The sequence below is a fragment of the Triticum dicoccoides genome, chromosome 3A, assembly GCF_002162155.2.
Source record: "Triticum dicoccoides isolate Atlit2015 ecotype Zavitan chromosome 3A, WEW_v2.0, whole genome shotgun sequence".
NCBI lineage: Eukaryota > Viridiplantae > Streptophyta > Magnoliopsida > Poales > Poaceae > Triticum > Triticum dicoccoides.
The window spans coordinates 726,699,546-726,709,863 of NC_041384.1; positions in this window are offsets into that span (position 1 = coordinate 726,699,546).

Genomic DNA, 10,318 nt, shown 5'->3' on the forward strand with positions numbered 1-10,318 from the left:
AATTAATGCACTTATTAAGAAAGTCTCCGCTGTCCAAGAAGAGACAAATATTTTGCAGGAGTCTATGGAAGAAGAAGTTGATGACACTATGAGCCCATTGGATGAAAAAGATGAGGAGGAGAGCGAAGAACAAAAGGAGGAAGAGCGGATTGATCACCCATGCCCACCTTCTAATGAGAGTAACTCTTCAACTCATACATTGTTTAATTCCCCTTCGTGCTTACCGAAGGATGATTGCTATAATGACTATTATGATCCCTATGATTCTTTTGAAATATCCCTTTTTGATGATGCTTGCTATGCTTATGGCCAAGATGCCAATATGAATTATGCTTATGGAGATAAACTTGCTATAATTACTTATGTTAAACATGAAATTGTTGCTATTGCACCCACGCATGATAGTCCTATTATCTTTTTGAATTCTCCCGATTATACTATATTGGAGAAGTTTGCACTTATTAAGGATTATATTGATGGGTTGCCTTTTACCGTTGCACATGATGATTTCGATAAATATAATATGCATGTGCTTGCTGCTCCTACTTACAATTGTTATGAGAGAGGAACTATATCTCCACCTCTCTACGTTTCCAACATGATAAAATTGCAAGAAACTATTTATACTATGCATTGGCCTTTACTAGGTGTGCATGAATTGTTCTTTTATGACATGCCGATGCATAGGAAGAGAGTTACACTTCGTCATTGCTTGATATATGTTGCTTTGTGCTCACTACTAAATTACAAATCATTGTTAATTAAAATTGGCTTTGATATACCTTGGGATCCGGGTGGATCCACTACTTGAGCACTATATGCCTAGCTTAATGGCTTTAAAGAAAGCGCTGCCAGGGAGACAACCCGGAAGTTTTAGAGAGTCATTTATTTCTGTTGAGTCCTTTCATATAGTTTAAAAACAACAAAAATAAAGAGGGGAACCCAAAACTTTTTCAAAAAGGAAAGCGAAAGTGAGAAAGACAAGCATTGTTGAAGTGGGAGAGCTCCTTGAACTTTGTTCATGCTCACGGCAACTTTGTGAATCTTGATTACAGAAACTTTTCAATAAAAATAAATATCCCCTTGTACAATTCCATTGTATTATAAAAATAATGTGCCAAGGTTTGCCTTTAGGATGTTTACATTTCCTTGATGGTTTGTACGGTGCAGGACAGAAACTTTGTCTGTAGTGCGCGATTTTACATTTTTAGCTGGAACGTCAAATAGTTCTCATTTTTTTTGCACTGTCTTCCTATACAAATTTTTTATTTTTCCTAATTTTGGCATAATGTTTCAAGTATGATAAGTATGGTGAATGTTCAGATTATTACAGACTGTTCTGTTTTAGACAGATTCTGTTTTCGGTGCATAGTTTGCTTGTTTTGATGAAACTATCGATTTATATTAGTGGATTAAGCCATGAAAAAGTTATATTACAGTAGACACAATGGAAAAACAAAATATGAATTGGTCTTCAACAGTACTTAGAGTAGTGATCTGCTTTATTATACTAACGGATCTTACCGAGTTTTCTGTTGAAATTTTGTGTGGATGAAGTGTTCGATGATTGAGAAGGTATCGATGTGAGAAGAAGGAAGAGAGGCAAGAGCTCAAGCTTGGGGATGCACGAGGCACCCCAAGTAAATATTCAGGGAGACTCGAGCGTCTAAGCTTGGGTATGCTGGGGAGGCATCCCCTCTTTCTTCAACAAATATTGGTATGTTTTCGGATTCGTTTCGTTCATGCGATTTGTGCAAGTCTTGGAGCGTCTTTTGCATTTAGGTTTTTATTTTTCTTTTTTTGCACCATGCTGGTATGAGATAGTCCTTGGTTGATTTATAGAATGCTCTTTGCACTTAACTTATATTCTTTGAGTATGGCTTTATAGAATGCTTCATGTGCTTCACTTATATCATTTGAAGTTTGGATTGCCTGTTTCTCTTCACTTAGACAACCTCTATTTGTAGAATGCTCTTTTGCTTCACTTATATTTGTTAGAGCGTGGGCATATCTTTTGTAGAAAGAATTAAAATCTCTTGCTTCACTTATATCTATTTAGAGACATTATAGGAACTGGTCATTCACATGGTTAGGCATAAAATCCTACATAAACTTGTAGATCACTGAATATGATATGTTTGATTCCTTGAAATAGTTTTGCGATATAAAGGTGGTGATATTAGAGTCGTTCTAGTTGTGTAATTGTGAAATTGAGAAATACTTGTGTTGAGGTTTGCAAGTCCCGTAGCATGCACGTATGGTGAACCGTTATGTAACGAAGTTGGAGCACGAGGTGTTTATTGATTGTCTTCCTTATAAGTGGCGGTCGGGGACGAGCGATGGTCTTTTCCTACCAATCTATCCCCCTAGGAGCATGCGTGTAGTACTTTGTTTCGATGACTAATAGATTTTTGCAATAAGTATGTGAGTTCTTTATGACTAATGTTGACTCCATGGATTATACGCACTCTCACCCTTCCATCATTGCTAGCCTCTCTAGTACCGCGCAACTTTCGCCGGTACCATAAACCCACCATATACCTTCCTCAAAACAGCCACCATACCTACCTATTATGGCATTTCCATAGCCATTCCGAGATATATTGCCATGCAACTTTCCACTGTTCCGTTTATTAGGACACGCTTCATCATTGTCATATTGCTTTGCATGATCATGTAGTTGACATCGTATTTGTGGCAAAGCCACCGTTCATAATTCTTCCATACATGTCACTCATGAGTCATTGCATATCCCGGTACACCGCCGGAGGCATTCATATAGAGTCATATCTTGTTCTAAGTATCGAGTTGTAATTCTTGAGTTGTAAGTAAATAAAAGTGTGATGATCATCATTATTAGAGCATTGTCCCAGTGAGGAAAGGATGATGGAGACTATGATTCCCCCACAAGTCGGGATGAGACTTCGGACGAAAATAAATAAATAAAAGAGGCCAAAGAAGCCCAAATAAAAAAAGAGAAAAGAGGCCATAAAAAAAGAGAAGGCCCAAATAAAAAAATAAAAAAATAAAAAAATGAGAGAAAAAGAGAGAAGGGACAATGCTACTATCCTTTTGACACACTTGTGCTCCAAAGTAGCACCATGATCTTCATGATAGAGAGTCTCCTATGTTGTCACTTTCATATACTAGTGGGAATCTTTCATTATAGAACTTGGCTTGTATATTCCAATGATGGGCTTCCTCAAAATGCCCTAGGTCTTTGTGAGCAAGCAAGTTGGATACACACCCACTAGTTTCTTTTGTTGAGCTTTCATACACTTATAGCTCTAGTGCATCCGTTGCATGTCAATCCCTACTCACTCACATTGATATCTATTGATGGGCATCTCCATAGCCCGTTGATACGCCTAGTCGATGTGAGACTATCTTCTCCCTTTTTGTCTTCTCCACAACCACCATTCTATTCCACCTAAAGTGCTATGTCCATGGCTCACGCTCATGTATTGCGTGAAAGTTGAAAAGGTTTGAGAACATCAAAAGTATGAAACAATTGCTTGGCTTGTCATCGGGGTTGTGCATGATGTAAATATTTTGTGTGGTGAAGATGGAGCATAGCCAGACTATATGATTTTGTAGGGATGAGCTTTCTTTGGTTATGTTATTTCAATAAGACATAATTGCTTGGTTGGTATGCTTGAAATATTAGTCTTTATGTCAAAAGATAGATTATTGCTTTGAATCACTCGTGTCTTAATATTCATGCCATGATTAGACATATGATCAAGATTATGCTAGGTAGCATTCCACATAAAAAAATATCTTTTTTATCATTTACCTACTCGAGGACGAGCAGGAATTAAGCTTGGGGATGCCGATGCATCTCTGTCGTATCGATACTTTTTGATTGTTCCATGCCAATATTATTCAACTTTCATATACTTTTTGGCAACTTTTTATATTATTTTTGGGACTAACATATTGATCCAGTGCCCAGTGCCAGTTCCTGTCTGTTGTATGTTTTTGGTTTCGTAGAATATCCATATCAAACGGAGTCCGAACGGGATAAAAATGGACGGAGCTTATTTTTGGAAAATATGGAAAATTCGGAAGGAAAATCAACGCGAACCAGTGCCCGAGGTGGTCATGAGGCAGGGCCCCCCCCCCTTAGGGCGCGCCCCTACCCTCGTGAGCCCACCGTAAGGCGGTTGACGCTCTTCTTTTGCCGCAAGAAAGCTAATATTTGGAAAAAAATCATGGCGAAGGTTTCAGGCCAATCGGAGTTACGGATCTCCATATATATACGAAACAGTGAAACAGAGCGAGAACATAACGCAGAACCAGAGAGAAACAGAGAGATAGATCCGATCTCAGAGGGTCTCTTGCCCCTCCCATGCCATGGAGGCCAAGGACCAGAAGGGAAACCCTTCTCCCATCTAGGGAGGAGGTCAAGGAAGAAGAGGAAGAAGGGGGCCCCTCTCCCCCTCTCCTCCGGTGGCGCCGGAACGCCGCCATGGCCATCGTCATCATCACCGCGATCTTCACCAACACCTCCGCCATCTTCACCAACATCTCCATCACCTTCCCCCCTCTATCTACAACGGTCCACTGTCCCGCAACCCGCTGTACGCTCTACTTGAACATGGTGCTTTATGCTTCATATTATTATCCAATGATGTGTTGCCATCCTATGATGTCTGAGTAGATTTTCATTGTCCTATCGGTGGTTGATGAATTGCTATGATTGATTTAATTTGCTTGTGGTTATGTTGCTGTCCTTTGGTGCCCATCATATAAGCGCGTGCATGGATCACACCATAGGGTTAGTTGTATGTTGATAGGACTATGTATTGGAGGGCAAGAGTGACAGAAGCTTCAACCTAGCATAGAAATTGATGCATACGGGATTGAAGGGGGACCGCTATATCTTAATGCTATGGTTGGGTTTTACCTTAATGAACATTAGTAGTTGCGGATGCTTGCTAATAGTTCAAATCATAAGTGCATAGAATTCCAAGTAAGGGATGACATGCTAGCAGTGGCCTCTCCCACATAATACTTGCTATCGGTCTAGTAAAGTAGTCAATTGCTTAAGGGGCAATTTCGCAACTCCTACCACCACTTTTCCACAATCGCTATATTTACTTTATTGTTTCTTTATCTAAACAGCCCCTACTTTTTATTTACGTACTCTTTATTATCTTGCAAACCTATCCAACAACACCTACAAAGTACTTCTAGTTTCATAGTTGTTCTAGGTAAAGCGAATGTCAAGCGTGCGTAGAGTTGTATCGGTGGTCGATAGAACTTGAGGGAATATTTGTTCTACCTTTAGATCCTCATTGGGTTCGACACTCTTACTTATCGAAAGCTGTTGCGATCCCCTATACTTGTAGGTTATCAGTAGAGCAAGGCCTCTTTCGAAGAACTTATACCTGAGGGTCGCCGGGATGTCAGCGGCGGCAGGTCGGATCTGCTGACAATACGGCAGGGAGGAAGAAGGGTTGGAGGCCCTCACGAGCCGGCGCTGTGTCAGAGAGAACGGCACGGGCAGAGGATCGGCCCCTCCGGCATCTGTGGGTTTCCTCCCTCGGTGGCGATGACCGCGTGAACGTGCCTACGGTCGCCAGCACCGTCTGGAAACGCTGCACGGTGCCGGGCCGCAGGCCGGCGCCTTGGATGATTTGGAACAGCCGATGGCCACTCCCGTCCATCGCCTCCATAGGTGCTTGTGGCTTCTGGTCACTTGGTCTTGGATTGTAGTGAGCAGTGTTGCACAGAGACTTGGGAGGGAGGGAGAAGGCGTGTAGTAAAATCAAGCTTCTCCTCGTTGTACGAGTTGACGCGACACATCATAGCACTGGCCCCGCATGCTTGCCTCTAAACTTGGTTGAAAGACCCGCAGTGTACAATATATTTGCTGCAACCTCTAACATTTACCCACCACAAATTAAAATATATGTGGCCGTATGCATCGTTCTGATGCAGAGTCCGGGGAGTCCCCCCTTTTCGAAAAAAACAAATTAAAATATATATTCCTGTCTTGACCAGATGAGCGTGCAAACTACAATCACCAGGGTGTCAGGTAGGGCCAGAAGACTATTTTAATTTTTTTAAACTTCGAGACGGCCACATAGCATGGAGCCGACCCCAACGATTTTAAAGCTTACAGGCACGGTACATGCTATCCAAGACTACTCTACACATGAAACTGCTACACGAGCGTCCGGGCTCCGCTTGGCTCTATGCCTCTTCGGGAAGTCGAACAATGATGGAGTACTACTGCACTGGAGGAGTACTACAGTATGCTTCTGGCCATCTGACACCGATTGAACTGCTGCATGTCCACCGCTTGCGGGAGGGAGAGCGTGTATCGAAAGCTTCTCCTAGTCTTGCCAGCCACCACGCTCATGGGCGAGGGAGGGACGCTCCTGCCTTTGCGTGTATGGCAGGTGTGCGGCCAACCTGTCATACAGCCAAAGGCAGGTGCAGTTAAGTCTGCGAGGGAGAGGATAAAGAAACTTCTCATTGATGTACGAGTTGACGCGACACATCAAAGCACTGCACTCGATATATTTCAATAATTTGCGTTTACCGATGCATTAATTACAACGCATGCATGCATGTCGTGACTCTCCTTTTGATACTTGCATGTGTTGATTTAATGCACCTTGAAGTAGTATAAAATATGTGACAAGCATTCCCTCCGTTCCACAATACATGCCTTCCATTTGTCAAAATATAGATGTATCTAGACATGTTTTAGTATATAGGTACATCCATGATAGAGCCAATCGGATGGTTGAGAAGACTACAATTCGTAGCTACAGATGTGTGTGTGACTCCCAGATGCAGAGGCCGGGGGTCATCATCCTCCTTTTCGAGAAAAAACTGACACGTGTGTGAGAGGACGAGTGCGTGCGTGCACCACTTCTCTTCCTATATAACGTACTACTAAACTCAGAGTACAAGTTCTTGTGGGTGGCACGATGGTGCGTGCGAGAAGTGCCGAGAGATAGGTTTAATGCGTCTGAAAAAAGACTAGCCTAGAGCTCGCCACGCGGCTATTCCTGTCGAACGCCCCATTAACCGTAAGATATGTATACGACGGTGCCAGTTATTGCACGTACACAGTAGTACTCCCTCCTTTCCGGTTTATATGGCTTAATTCAAAAATCTCACCTACCAAGATGGTGAGTGGTGTAATATTTTTTGTAGTTTGCAAAAGCACCTAATTAATGCTTTTGTTTTTCTCAAAAAATTATGTTTATCAATGCATTAATTGCAATGCATGCATGCATAAAGTACATGCATTGGTCAATTTTCTCTTAATACTTGCATGCAATGATTTAATGCACCTTGGAATCTGAACATGTGTTGGGGAGCGTATTGGAGTACATACTCACAGCAGTATATTCAATTGCAAACCTGTTCACACCGATCAAAACCTAAACGGTTTCCCACTTAGGAGCGTATTAGTACTCGGTTATAAATACTAGTATGCCAAGATGACTGCACATTCCTCCTCAACTCCTCATCCACAAAAACAAGCAAGTCATTCAGCATCCTTCCCTTGCGTCTGCCATGGCCAGCGTGAGTTCTGGGTCGAGAGATTGCCACCAGGGAGGAGGCGAGCATGGAAGCGGAAGCATTAGAGATGTCCCGCCTCGCTGCGAGAGCAGCCGACATGTCCCGCCACGCGGAAGTAGCAGCACAGAGGTCCCGCTGCGTTGCTGAAGCAGCACGGAGGTCCCGCCACACCGTCGATGCAGCAGAGTGGTCCGGCCGCGCCGCGGAAGTAGCAGAGATGTCCCGCCGCGCCACGAATGCAGCAAAGATGTCCCGCCGCGCCGCGGAGGCCTGGGAAAATTTCTCGCGGGCAGGCGATGACTTGTACAGGCGCATGCATGCGATCGTCCATAGCCAGATGGATCAGATCTCCGGTTGGGCGAGGTTGCAGGATGACATGAAAGCCTCATTTGAACAGGCTACCGGTGTCATCCGGCAACTAAGGGAGGGAAATGAGAGGCTCCGGGCCGAGCGCGGCCTGCTGAGGGAGAAGATCGTCCGAAGTGCAGACCAGCAGGAGGAGACCAGTGCCTTATTGAAGAGGACCGGCGTCATCGTCAAGAAACTTATGGACGAGAATGACATGCTCCGCAATGAGCGCCAAAGGCTGGTGGAGGAATCCGTGGATGTTCTAAAGCAGCCCCTTGAGGACACGAAAGAGCTCATCACCGCTCGCCGTGGAGACTAGTTCCCGCGGCCTGCAGCAACGCATCAAGAAAGTAGAGATCAGCGAGCCAGATCCTTGTCTTCCTTCTTCTTTTGCCCTTGTGTATTTCGGGCGTAGCCGCATGTGGCTTTTTAAATTATCTTTCTAATTATGTAATACAACTAATCGTCCTTATCTTTCTATGGAAGATCAATGTTGCGAGGCTGGAATGAAGAAAACTCTTGCTGTGGCAACCCTGGTGTTGCTGTTCTTCTAGTTGCTGCTGGGCTTCCTTCAGTTTCCTGGTTTCTTTTGATGTAATAATCGGTTTAGGATGCGGATTGTGTCATCGGTTGTGAAATGTTGGGTTCTAGCGCGGATGTTTGGCTTTTGTTGGCCTCTTGGGATGTTGCAATTTCAATCTGGTAGCTTTTAGTCCTTCATGTTAGGCTGGAGTTGTGCTGAACTTCTTGTGAATTGTGGTGGTTTTCAGTAATGAAAATCGGAAGGGGCAAGCCCTTCTTTGATCAAAAAAAATTAATCGTCCTTATATATTCATCAGTCTTGCTATAAGTCGCAGTAGATGCTACATAGGTCCGTCGGATCTTACATCAAGATCCGTGCTTTTAGATTTTCTTTTTTCTCTCTTAAATCTCAATCGAGTGAGACATAGCCACGCCATTAAACAAAGGCTCGGGCGCCATTAATGGAGACCTTGGGAGAGAGGTGGATGGCAGATGGAGGTCAAAGGGCTCTCCTCCCGATAAGCACGCGCAGGGGTCTGATCGCACGCCTCTCGTACTCAAATAGCTACCCTGCACGGCGCCTCCTAGCTAATAAAAAATGGGGACGCGTGGCGGCACGTAAATGGTACTAGTAAGTAGAACGCCCACGGTTTCAATAATACTTGTGTTTCCGATTGTAACGTGACAGCACTTGTTCCAAAATGACTTTGTTGATTGTTAATGTGTGCGCCTTCGCAAATCGGACTGCAAATTTACCACAGCATGGTGGTGCCATGTCATGGCACCAAGCCAAGTTTCATTATTTTCATGCGTGTTTTGGATTTACAGGAATTAAAAAACTAAGTTTCTCAATGTTTCCAACCCAGCCACGACGCACAGAATTTTGAATTTCATTCCCATTTCTTGCATGGAACCTAGAAATTTACCCGAGGACACACATGTGATTTTTCAACCAACTTTGGTGCACTGGAACATGTACTTGTACTTCAAATTTGAATTATGCACACAAAGGTGACACATTCCCTCCCAGAACCATGAGCCTACTTGAGAGAAGCTCCGATTTGCAAGAAGCTTATACCAAAATTTGTTCCTATTCGGCCAATTTTTTTTACCACGGAATGGTACTGCCATGACATGACACCATGCCAAGTTTCATGATTTTAAAACCAAGTTTCTCAATGTTCTCGACCGAGCCACGATGCCCAGATGTTTGAATTTTATTCTCATTTTTTGCATGGGACCTACTCCCTCCTTCCATCTATATAGGTCCTAATGTGTTTTTCAAGACAGCCTTTGACTATTGACAATATTAATAGCACATGAGATGTATACAATGAAAATTATATTATTGGAAGCTCCTTTGACATAAAAATTTGAAGGTATGCTTTGTGTAAGTTGCATGTCATATATTATTGCTCTAACATTTGGTCAAAGTTAGCCTCGAAAAACGCATTAGGACCTATATAGATGGAAGGAGGGAGTAGAAATTCACCCGAGGACACAAATGTGATTTTTCAACCAACTTTGGTGCACGGGAGCATGTGCTTGTAGTTCAAATTTGAATTGTGCACATTAAATGACCAAAAACTTAATTAATGTGTAAATAAGGCCAAACGAAGCCGGAATAATTCCAAAATTTAATAGGGCACTCATGTAGTTCTATGTTGCCTTTGTAAATAAACTCAAGGGGGACAACGTATATCGTTTCGCACACAAAGGTGGCACGTTCCCTCTTAAAACCACGAGCCTTCTTGAGAGAAGCTTCGGTTTGTAAGAAGCTTATACCAAAATCTGTTCCTATTCGGCCAATTTTTTTACCACAACATGGTAGTACCATGACATGACATCCATGCCAAGTTTCATGATTTTCATACGTGTTTTGGATTTACAAGAATTTTAA